This window comes from Mustelus asterias, unplaced genomic scaffold (genome assembly GCF_964213995.1).
Source record: "Mustelus asterias unplaced genomic scaffold, sMusAst1.hap1.1 HAP1_SCAFFOLD_193, whole genome shotgun sequence".
Taxonomy (NCBI): domain Eukaryota; kingdom Metazoa; phylum Chordata; class Chondrichthyes; order Carcharhiniformes; family Triakidae; genus Mustelus; species Mustelus asterias.
The window spans coordinates 375,404-387,603 of NW_027590186.1; positions in this window are offsets into that span (position 1 = coordinate 375,404).

The following is a 12,200-nucleotide window of genomic DNA, read 5'->3' on the forward strand; positions in this document are numbered from 1 at the left end:
CAACCTATCCACAACACCACCAAGCTTCGTGTTGTCAGCAAACCTACCAACCCATCCCTCCACTTCCTCATCGAGGTCATTTATGAAAATGACAAACATCAAGGGTCCCAGAACAGATCCCTGGTGCACTCCACTGTTGACCGACCTCCATTCAGACAAAGACCCATCGACAACCACTCTCTGCCTTCTGCAGGCAAGCCAGTTCTGGATCCACAAGGCAACAGCCCCATGGATCCCATGCCCTCTCACTTTCTCGAGAAGTGTTGCATGGGCAACTTATCGAACGCCTTGCTGAAGTCCTGTAAACCACATCTACCGCTTTTCCTTCGTCAATGTGTTTAGTCAAATTTTCAAAGAACTCCACCAGGTTCGGAAGGCACGATTTGCCTTTGACAAAGCCATGCTGACTACTTTTGAGCATACCAAACTTCTCTAAATGTTCATAAATCTTGTCCCTCAGGATATTCTCCATCAACTTACCAAACACTGAGGTTAGACTCACCGGTCAGTAATTTCCTGGGCTATCCCTATTGCCTTTCTTGAATAGAGGAACCACATTCCGCAATCCTCCAATCCACCGGAACCTCTCCCGTCTCCATCGACGACGCAAAGATCATCGCCAGAGGCTCTCCAATCTCTTCCCTCGCCTCCCACAGTACCCTGGGGCACATCCCATCCGGTCCCGGCGACTGATCTATCTTGATGCTATTCAAAATTGCCAACACATCCTCTTTCTTAATGTCCACATATTCAATCTTTTCAGTCCACCGCAATCCTGTAGTACAAGCACCCAGGTCTTTTTCCACCGTGAATACCGAGGTAAAGTATTCACTGAGCACCTCTGCTATTTCTTCCAGTTCCGTACATACTTCCTCACCTTCACATTTTATAGGTCCTATGTTTCACTAAGTGTAGGGCAGCTGGTAAAAGAGGTGGAGGAGTGGCATTGTTAATCAAAGATAGTTTAACGGCTGCGGAAAGGCACTTCGAGGGGGATCTGCACACTGAGGTAATATGGGCTGACGTTAGAAATAGGAAAGGAGCGGTGACGTTGTTAGGAGTTTACTGCAGGCCCCCAAATAGTAATAGAGATGTGGAGGAAGAAATTGCTAAGCAGATTATGGATATGTGTGGGGGTCACAGGGTAGTTGTCATGGGGGACTTTAACTTTCCAAATATTGATTGGAACCTTTGTAGGTCAAATAGTTCGGATGGGGCAGTTTTTGTGCAGTGTGTGCAGGAGGGTTTCCTGACACAATATGTGGATAGGCCGACAAGAGGTGAGGCCACATTGGATTTGGTACTGGGAAATGAACCGGGCCAAGTGTTAGATTTGGTTGTGGGAGAGCACTTTGGAGATAGTGACCACAATTCGGTGTCTTTTGTTCTTGCAATGGAGAGGGATAGGGCCGAACGGCAGGGCAAGGTTTACAATTGGGGGAGAGGTAATTATGATGCGATTAGGCAAGAATTAGGGGGCATAAATTGGAAACAGAAACTGTCAGGGAAAGGCACTGATGAAAAGTGGAACTTTTTCAAGGAACAAATACTGAGTGTCCTTGAGAGGTATGTCCCTGTCAGGCAGGGAGGAAATGGCTGAGTGAGGGAACCATGGTTCACGAAAGAGGTGGAATGTCTTGTGAAAAGGAAGAGGGAAGCTTATGTAGAGATGAGGAAACAAGGTTCAGATGGCTCGATTGAGGGTTACAAGTTAGCAAGGAATGAGCTGAAAAAGGGGCTTGGGAGAGCTAGGAGGGGACACGAGAAGTCCTTGGCGGGTCGGATCAAGGAAAACCCGAAGGCTTTTTAGTCTTATGTGAGGAATAAAAGAATAACCAGGGTGAGGTTAGGGCCGGTCAAGGACAGTAGTGGGAACTTGTGTATGGAGTCAGTGGAGATAGGCGAGGTGATGAATGAATACTTTTCTTCAGTGTTCACCAAGGAGAGGGGCCATGTTTTTGAGGAAGAGAAGGTGTTACAGGCTAATAGGCTGGAGGAAATAGATGTTCGGAGGGACGATGTCCTGGCAGTTTTGAATAAACTGAAGGTCGATAAGTCCCCTGGGCCTGATGAAATGTATCCTAGGATTCTTTCGGAGGCAAGGGATGAGATTGCAGAGCCTTTGGCTTTGATCTTTGGGTCATCGCTGTCCACGGGGATGGTGCCAGAGGACTGGAGAATGGCGAATGCTGTTCCTCTGTTTAAGAAAGGGAATAGAAATGACCCTGGTAATTATAGACCGGTTAGTCTTACTTCGGTGGTTGGTAAATTGTTCGAAAAGGTCCTTAGAGATGGGATTTACGATCATTTAGAAATATGCGGATTAATCCTGGATAGTCAGCACGGATTCGTGAAGGGCATGTCGTGCCTCACGAATGATTGAATTTTTTGAGGAGGTAACTAAGTGTGTTGGTGAAGGTAGGGCAGTTGATGTCATATACATGGATTTTAGTAAGGCGTTTGATAACGTCCCCCATGGTCGGCTTATGATGAAAGTGAGGAGGTGTGGGATAGAGGTAAAGTTGGCCGATTGGATAGGTAACTGGCTGTCCGATCAAAGACAGAGGGTGGTGGTGGATGGAAAATTTTCAGATTGGAGGCAGGTTGCTAGCGGAGTGTGACAGGGATCAGTGCTTGGTCCTCTGCTCTTTGTGATTTTTATTAATGACTTAGAGGAGGGGGCTGAAGGGTGGATCAGTAAATATGCTGATGACACCAAGATTGGTGGAGTAGTGGATGAGGTGGAGGGCTGTTGTAGGCTGCAAAGAGACATAGATAGGATGCAAAGCTGGGCTGAAAAATGGCAAATGGAGTTTAACCCTGATAAATGTGAGGTGATTCATTTTGGTAGGATTAATTTAAATGTGGATTACAGGGTCAAAGGTATGGTTCTGAAGACTGTGGAGGAACAGAGAGATTTTGGGGTCCATATCCACAGATCTCTAAAGGTTGCCACTCAAGTGGATAGAGCTGTGAAGAAGGCCTATAGTGTGTTAGCTTTTATTTACAGGGGGTTGGAGTTTAAGAGCCGTGGGGTTATGCTGCAAATGTACAGGACCTTGGTGAGACCACATTTGGAATATTGTGTGCAGTTCTGGTCACCTCACTATAAGAAAGATGTGGAAGCGCTGGAAAGAGTGCAGAGGAGATTTACCAGGATGCTGCCTGGTTTGGAGGGTTGGTCTTATGAGGAAAGGTTGAGGGAGCTAGGGCTGTTCTCTCTGGAGCGGAGGAGGCTGAGGGGAGACTTAATAGAGGTTTATAAAATGATGAAGGGGATAGATAAAGTGAACGTTCAAAGACTATTTCCTCGGGTGGATGGAGCTATTACAAGAGGTCATAACTATAGGGTTCGTGGTGGGAGATATAGGAAGGATATCGGAGGTAGGTTCTTTCCGCAGAGAGTGGTTGGGGTGTGGAATGGACTGCCTGCAGTGATAGTGGAGTCAGACACTTTAGGGACATTTAAGCGGTTATTGGATAGGCACATGGAGCACACCAGGATGATAGGGAGTGGGATAGCTTGATCTTGGTTTCAGATAAAGCTCGGCACAACATCGTGGGCCGAAGGGCCTGTTCTGTGCTGTACTGTTCTATGTTCTATGTTCTATATTCCTTCACATTTCATCCTTTTACACTTCACATATTTATAGAACGCCTTAGGGTTCTCCTTCATCTTATCTGCCAAGGCCTTCTCGTGACGCTTCTTGCTCTCCTAATTTCTTTCTTAAGTCCCTTCCTATAAGCCGTATACTCATCTAGATCCCTATCACCTCCTAGATCGCTGAACCTTTTGTCGCAGCTATTCTGCTGCAGGGAAGTACTGGATGACGAAGTGTACTCTGTCCATGGTGCCCCGTGTTTGTCATCTGAACAGGTCAGTGCGGTTGTCCGTACTCTCATCCCACATTCTCCCCACGTTGGAGATCTCGACTGCCTTCCAAAGATACACAAGGCAAACACAACCGACCGTCCCATCGTATCGGGCAATTGCACCCTGTGCGATAACCTCTCCGGCTATGTCGAGGCATCCTGAAACCCATTGTACAAAGAACCCCCAGCTTTTGTCGCGACACTACGGAATTCCTACAGAAACTCAGCACACATGTAGCAGTTGAACCAGGAGCACTCCTCGTCGCAATGGATGAGTCGGCACTCTACACCAGCATTCCCCACGATGATGGCATTGCTGCAACTGCCTCAGTTCTGAACGCGGACAACTGCCAATTCCAGATGCAATTTTACAAATCATCCGCTTCAATCTGGACCACAACGTCCTCACCTTCAACAACCTGTTCTTCATCCAGACACACGGAACAGCCACGGGGACCAAATTCGCAAGTCAGTATGTCAACATCTTCATGCACAGTTTCGAATAAGACTTATTCACCGCACGGGCCCTTCAACAGATGCTATAAACTAGATATATCGATGACATTTTCTTCCTTTGGACTCATGGTGAACAATCACTCAAATAACTATATGACGACATCAACAAGTTCGATCCCACCATCAGACTCACCATGGACTTCTCCCCGGAATCGGTTGCATTCTTGGACACACGTATCTCCATTAAGGACGGTCACCGCAGCACCGCACTGTACCGCAAGCCCACGGATAACCTCACGATGTTCCACTTCTCCAGCTTCCACCCTTAACATGTTAAAGAGGTCATCCCCTACGGACAAGCCCTCCGTGTACACAAGTCTACTCAGATGAGGAGGATCGCAACAGACATCTCCAGACGCTCAAAGATTCCCTCGTAACAACAGGATAAGGCGCTCGACTCATCGATCGACAGTTTCGACGCTCCAAGCCGAAAAATCGCACCGACCTCCTGAGAAGACAAACGTGGGACACGATGGACAGAGTACCCTTCGTCGTTCAGTACTTCCCCGGAGCGGAGAAGTGACATCTCCTCCGGAGCCTTCAACATGTCATTGATGAAGACGAACATCTCGCCAAGGCCATCCCCACACCCCCACTTCTTACCTTCAAACAACCTCACAACCTCAAACAGACCATTCTCCGCAGCAAACTACCCACCCTTCAGGAGAACAGTGACCACGACACCACACAACCCTGCGACAGCAACCTCTGCAAGACGTGCCGGATCATCGACACGGATGCCATCATCTCACGTGAGAACACCATCGATCAAGTCCACGGTTTATACTCTTGGAACTCGGCCAACGTTGTCTACCTGATACGCTGCAGGAAAGGATGTCCCGAGCCATGGTACATTGGGGAAACTATGTAGACGCTACGACAACGGATGAATGAACATCGCTTGACAATCACCAGGCAAGACTTTTCTCTTCCTGTTGGGGAACACTTCAGCGGTCACGGGCATTCGGCGTCTGATCTTCGGGTAAGCGTTCTCCAAGGCGGCCTTCAGGATACACGCCAGCGCAGAGTCGCTGAGCAGAGACTGAGAGCCAAGTTCCGCACACATGAGGACGGCCTGAACCGGGATCTTGGATTCATGTCACACTATCTGTAACCCCCACGACTTGCCAGGACTTGCAAAATCTGACTAACTGTTCTGTCAAGAGACAATACACATCTACTTTAACTTGTGTTTAATGCTCTCTCTGCTCACATTGTCTGTCCCTTTAAGACTTGATTAGCTGTAAAGACTCGCATTCCAATCATTATTCTGTAAATTGAGTTTGTGTCTTTATGTGCCCTGTTTGTGAACAGATCTCCCACTCACCTGACGATGGAGCAGCGCTCCGAAAACTAGTGGCGTTTGCTACCAAATAAACCTGTTGGACATTAACCTGGCGTTGTGAGACTTCTTACAACCCCGATTTAGCAGTCTATATCAACCCTGATTAACGTTAAATTCATCTAAAACACACAACCATGCTACCGATAAGACAATAAGATATAGGAATAGAATTAGGCTATTCGACCCATCGAGCCGGTTCCACCATTCAATTATGGCTGATAAGTATCTCATACCCATTCTCCTGCTTTTTCCCTGTAACTCTTGATCGCTTTATCAGTCAAGAACCTATCTATCTCTTTCTTAAATACATTAAATGACCTGGCCTCCACAGCCTTGTCTGGCAATGAATTCCACAGATTCACCACTCTCTGGCTGAAGAAATTCCTCCACGTCACAGTTCTAAAGTAACTTATCTCACAACAGCAGTTAAAGTTCCACAGGTTTATTTGGAACCACGATCTTTTGGCTCAGGAGAGTGGGCAACTGGTATTGTGAGACTTCTTACTGGGCACACTCCAGTCCAACGCCAACATCTCCACATCACATTTCTAAAGGGCCATCCCTTTCCTCTGAGGTTGTGCCTTCGGGTCCAAGTCTCCCCTACTAATGGAAACATCTTCCCCAAGTGCACTCTGTCCAGACCTTTCATTATTCTGTATGTTTCAATGTTATCCCCCTCCTCATCCTTCCAAACTCCATCGAGTACAAACGCAGAGTCCTCAGACGCTCGTCATGCGTCAAGTCCTTCATTCCCCGGATCATTCTTGTGAAGCTGCTCTGGACCCTGTCTAAGGCGAGCACACGCTTCCTTAGATACGGGTTCCAAAATTGCTGACAATATTCTGAATGTGGTCTGACCAGAGTCTTATTAAACCTCAGCAGAACACCCCTGCCTTTGTATTCTCGTTTCTCGAAATTAACGCCAGCAGAGGGATCTCTGCTATATCGAATTCATATTGAAAAATTTACCGTATTACCCTACATTATTTCTAACTTCCCATACCTCCCTGACCCTCAACATCCCACCTCGGCTGTAAATTTCTACTTTGGATCTAAAAAGTGTTCGATTCAACGGGGTTAAGTGAAGTTGTTTGTTTAGTGACTGTAATTGATGTGACTCTCCATGGATACGGTTAGTGTGCCTGGAGGGATTCCCTCTTCTATTAATAAGGGATTCCGTTCAACGTGTTGTCCCATTGAGACAGCGGGAGCGACAACTCCGACACTAACAGATCAGCGGCTGTGGAGAGGGAGGGAGGGAAAGGAGAGATCGGAATCTGGGAGCAATGGATTGGAATCTTCCAAAAATGGATCAGAACAGAGCCATAGTGTCATAGAGGTTTACAGCGTGGAAATAGGCACTTTGGCCCAACTTGTCCATGCCACCCTTTTTTAAAAATCCTTAAGCTAATCCCAATTGCTCACGTTTGGCCCATATCCTTCTGTACCCATGTAACTATCTAAATGCTTTTTAAAAGACAAAATTGGACCCGACTCTCCTACTACCTCTGGCAGCTTGTTCCAGACACTCACCATCTTCTGTGTGAAAACAAATTGCCCCTCTGGACACTTTTGTATTTCTCCCCTCTCACCTTAAACCTATGCCCTCTAGAATCTGAGTACAATGAAGCGGAATGTTCCAAAAATGGATCAAAATCTGGGAACAATGAATTGTAACGTACCAACAATGGATCAGAATCTGGGAACAATGGATTGGAATGTTCCAACCAACGATAGGAGTTTATTCTATTGGATTTCTCTGTTTACTGCAGATAGTTGGTGGATCAGATCAGTTGATCGGATTGAATATCTACTGTACGCGATTCAATGCTTTTACTATCCCCTCCTGGCGATTGTTGGTGTTCCAGGTAAGTCCCTGGCTGGCATAGTACCGGCCCGACCGCCACGGGAATCGGAACAGGCGAAGGTCTCTTTAACACGGGTGGGATTTTGCAGCTGTGGGAAGCGTGAGGTTGTAAAGTCCCGTCCCATGTGTCCGGTTCCTAATTCTGCTTAACTGTATTGATTGTCTTGTTATTGACTGTACTCGGTTTGCTGCTCTTGTTGTTTCTGCTAAATCCCTGTGTCCAGTTATTAATTATTTCAGCCACTGACCATTGTCTTAGAGTCTCTGGGCTAGGATGTCTTCTGTGTGCTGTGACTTTCCAGACACATGTGACCTCAAACGCTATTCCATCGTGAGTAAATGATTGAGACAGAATCTTTTTTACCCTCCACATATAACACCAGTTCACTGCTAATTGCCCACCAAGTCATCAGGCCGCAGAATCAATTTTATTGGTCATATGTGCACAGCAAGATCTCATAGAGAGAGAATATGTTTTGTAAAGTTTGAAGTTTATTCATTAGTGTCACAAGTATACGAACATTAACATTGCAATGAAGTTACTGTAAAAATCCCTGAGACACAACACTCGAGTGCCTGTTTGGGTACATTGAGGGAGAATTTAGCATGGCCAAAGCACCTAACCAGCAAATCTTTCGGAGTGTGGGAGGAAACCGGAGCACACGCAGACACATGTAGAACGTACATACTCTGCACAGACAGTAGCCAAGCCTGGAATTGAACCAGGGCCACTGGTGCTGTGTGGCAACAATGCTATCCCCTGTGCCACCACAAACTCTCCAAGAGTCACAGCAACTCAAACACACAGACGCGCACAAACGTGCATATATAAATATGAATATTTACTGATGGAAGCAATCAGATTAAAACACTTACTGCCACTCAGACACAAATTCAACAATAACCAAAATTGCTGTAATACTCCAGAGCAACGCACAGTTAGGAACATTCGTGCAGTGCTCTCTTGCTCACAAACACACATACACACACACACACACACATGGGAGGGGGACGGTTTGACAGCTACTCCCTGTCCATTGATGGCGGGGTGAGCAGCAAAACCACGTGACAGCCGAGAACTCAGGTCCAAGCCGGATTTCTCGCCTCTTGCGACCTCACCGGCAACCGATTGCGGCGGATTTAGTCCCCTGCCCATTTCTGGCAAGAATCTGAATAAAATATTTAAATTTATTTTCAAACTAATTTAAATAAATTTGGCGAGCCGAGGATGGAATTGTGCGATACACTTGCCTTTGCAGCCTCACCGGGAGAGGGTGTGTCCCGTGAGGAAAACAGCTGGCCACATTTACACAAAGGAGTCATGATGGCCTCGCCAGTAGGACCGAAGGGCATTGAGGACATTGGGCAAGGTCAAGGGCAACGGTCGTTGCTCCTTCGGATCCCCTAAACCCACGGGCACTTGTACGCAATCGGTGGGGTAGGGAATGAGGTATCGCTGGCTCTCTGCATGTACAGTGGAGTAGGGAGGTGTCTCCCTGCCGCACTGCATGCACAGTGGGGTAGGGAGGGGTCTCGCTGCCTCTCTGCATGCACAGTGAGGTAGGGAGGGGGTCTCGCTGCCTCTCTGCATGCAAAGTCCGGGTGGGAGGGTGTCTCGCTGCCTCTCTGCATGCACAGCGGGGTAGGCAGGGGGGCCTCGCTGCCTGTCTGCATGCGCAGTGGGGTAGGGAGGTGGTCAGGCTGCCTCTCTGCATGCACAGAGGGGTGGGCAGGGTGTCCCTCTGCCTCTCTGCATGCACAGTGGCGTAGGGAGGGGGTCTCGCTGCATCTCTGCATGCACAGTGGGGTAGGGAGTAATCTCGCTGCCTCTCCGCATGCACAGTGGGGTCGGGAGGGGGTCTCGCTGCCTCTCTGCATGCACAGTGGGGCAGGGAGGGAGGCCTCGCTGTCTCCCTGGCATGCACAGTGAGGTAGCGCGGGGGTCTCGCTGCCTCTCTGCATGCACAGTGGGGTAGGGAGGGGGGCCTCGCTGCCTCTCTGCATGCACAGTAGGGTAGGGAAGGGGTCTGGCTGCCTCTCTGCATGCACAGTGGGGTGGACAAGGTGTCCCTCTGCCTCTCTGCATGCACAGTGGGTTTGGGAGGGGGTTACGCTGCCTCTCTGCATGCACAGTGGGGTAGGGTGGGGTCTCGCTGTCTCTCTGCATGCAAAGTGGGGTATGGAGGGGGTCTCGCTCCATCTCTGCATGGACAGTGGGATAGCGAGGGGGGTCTCGCTGCCTCTCTGCATGCACAGTGGGGTAGGGACGGAGGCCTCGCTGCCTCACTTGCATGCACAGTGGGGTAGGGATGGGGTCTCGCTGCTTCTCTGCGTGCACAGTGGGTTAAGGAGGGGGCCTCACTGCCTCTCTGCATGTACAGAGGGGTAGGGAGGGGGTCTCGCTGCCTCTCTGCATGCACCGTGGGGTATGGAGGGGGGAGTCGCTGCCTCTCTGCACACACGGTGGGGAAAGGAGGGGGGAGTCGCTGCCTCTCTCCATGCACAGTGGGTTGGGGGGGGGCTCGCTGCCTCTCTGCATACACAGTGGAGTAGGGAGGTGTTTTCGCTGCCTCTCTGCATGCACAGTGGTGTATGGCGGGGTCTCGCTGCCTCTCTGCATGCACAGTGGGGTAGGGAGGGGGTCTTACTGCCTCTCTGCATGCACAATGTGGGAGGGAGGGGGCCTCGTTGCCTCTGCACATGCACAGTGGCGTAGGGAAGGGGGTCTCGCTGCCTCTCTTCATGCAGAGTGTTGGAGGGAAGGGCCCTGGTTGCTTCTCTGCATGCAAAGTGGGGTAGGGAGGGGATCTTGCTGTCTCTCTGCATCCACCGTGGGGTAGGGATGGGTTCTCGCTGCCTCACTGCATGCACCGTGGGGTAGGGAGTGTGGCCTCACTGCTTCTCTGCATGCACAGTGCGGGAGGGAGGGGGTCTTGTTGCCTCTCTGCATGCACAGTGGTGTAAGGAGGGGCTCTTGCTAGCTCTCTGCATGCACAGTGGGGTAAGGAGGGGCTCTTGCTAGCTCTCTGCATGCACAGTGGGGTAAGGAGAGGCTCTTGCTAGCTCTCTGCATGCACAGTGGGGTAAGGAGGGGGTCTCGCTGCCTCTCTGCATGCACAGTGCGGGAGGGAGGGGTTCTCGCTGCTTCTCTGCATGCACAGTTTGTGAGGGAGGGGGCCTCGCTGCCTCTCTCCATCTACAGTGGGGTAGGGAGGGTGCCTCCATGCCTCTCTACATGCACAGTGACTTAGGGATGGGGGCCTCGCTGCCTCTCTGCTTGCACAGTGGTGTAGGGAGGGTTTCTGCTGCCTCTCTGCATGCACCATGGGGTATGGAGGGGGTCTCGCTGCCTCTCTGCATGCACATTGTGAGAGGGAGGGGGCCTCGCTGCCTCTCTACATACACAGTGGCGCAGGCAGGGGGGTCTCGCTGCCTCCCTGCATGCACAGTGTGGGAGGGAGGGGGCTTCCTTGCCTCTCTACATGCACAGTGGGGTAGGGAGGGTGCCTCGCTGCCTCTCTACATGGACAGTGACGGAGGGAGGGGGGCCTCGCTGCCTCTCTGCATGCACAGTGGGGTAGGGAGAGGGGTCTCGATGTTTCTCTGCATGCACAGTGGGATAGGGAGGGGGTCTCGCGGCCTCTCTGCATGCACAGTGGGGTAGGGAGGGGTCTCCCTGCATCTCTGCGTGCACAGTGGGGGAGGGAGGGGTCTCGCTTCCTCTCTGCATGGACAGTGGGGTAGGGAGTATGGCCTCACTGCCTCTCTCCATGCACAGTGGGGTAGGGAGGGGGTCTCCCTGCCTCTCTCCATGCACAGTGTGGTAGGGAGGGGGCCTCGCTGCCTCTCTACATGCACTGTAGGGTAGGGAGGGGGGTCTCACTGCCTCTCTGCATGCACATTGGGGTAGGGAGGGTGCTTCACTGCCTCTTTACATGCACATTGGCGGAGGGAGAGGGTTTTCGCTGCCTCTCTGCATGCACAACGTGGTAAGGAGGGGGCCTCGCTGCCTCTCTGCATACACAGTGGGGTAGGGAGGGGGTTCTCGCTGCCTCACTGCACGCACAGTGGGTTAGGGAGGGGGGTCTCGATGCCTCTCTGCATGCAAGGTGAGTTAGGGAGGGGGTCTTGCTGCCTCTCGGCATGCTCCGTGGTGTTGGGAGGGGGGTCTTGCTGGCTCTCTGCATGCACAGTGGGGCAGGGAGGGGGTCACGCTGCCTCTCTGCATGCACAGTGGTGTAGGGAGGGGTTCTCGCTACCTCTCTGCATGCACAGTGGTGGAGGGAGGGGTCTTGCTGCCTCTCTGCATGCACCATGGGATATGGTGGGGGCCTCGCTGCCTCTCTACTTGCACAGTGCGGTAGGGAGGGGGTCTCGCTGCTTCTCTGCATGCACAGTGTGGGAGGGAGGGGGCTTCCTTGCCTCTCTACATGCACAGTGGGGTAGGGAGGGAGCCTCGCTGCCTCTCTACATTGATAGTGACGGAGGGAGGGGGGCCTCGCTGCCTCTCTGCATGCACAGTGGGGTAGGGAGAGGGGTCTCGATTTCTCTCTGCATGCAATGTGGGGTAGGGAGGGGGTCTCGCTGCCTCTCTGCATG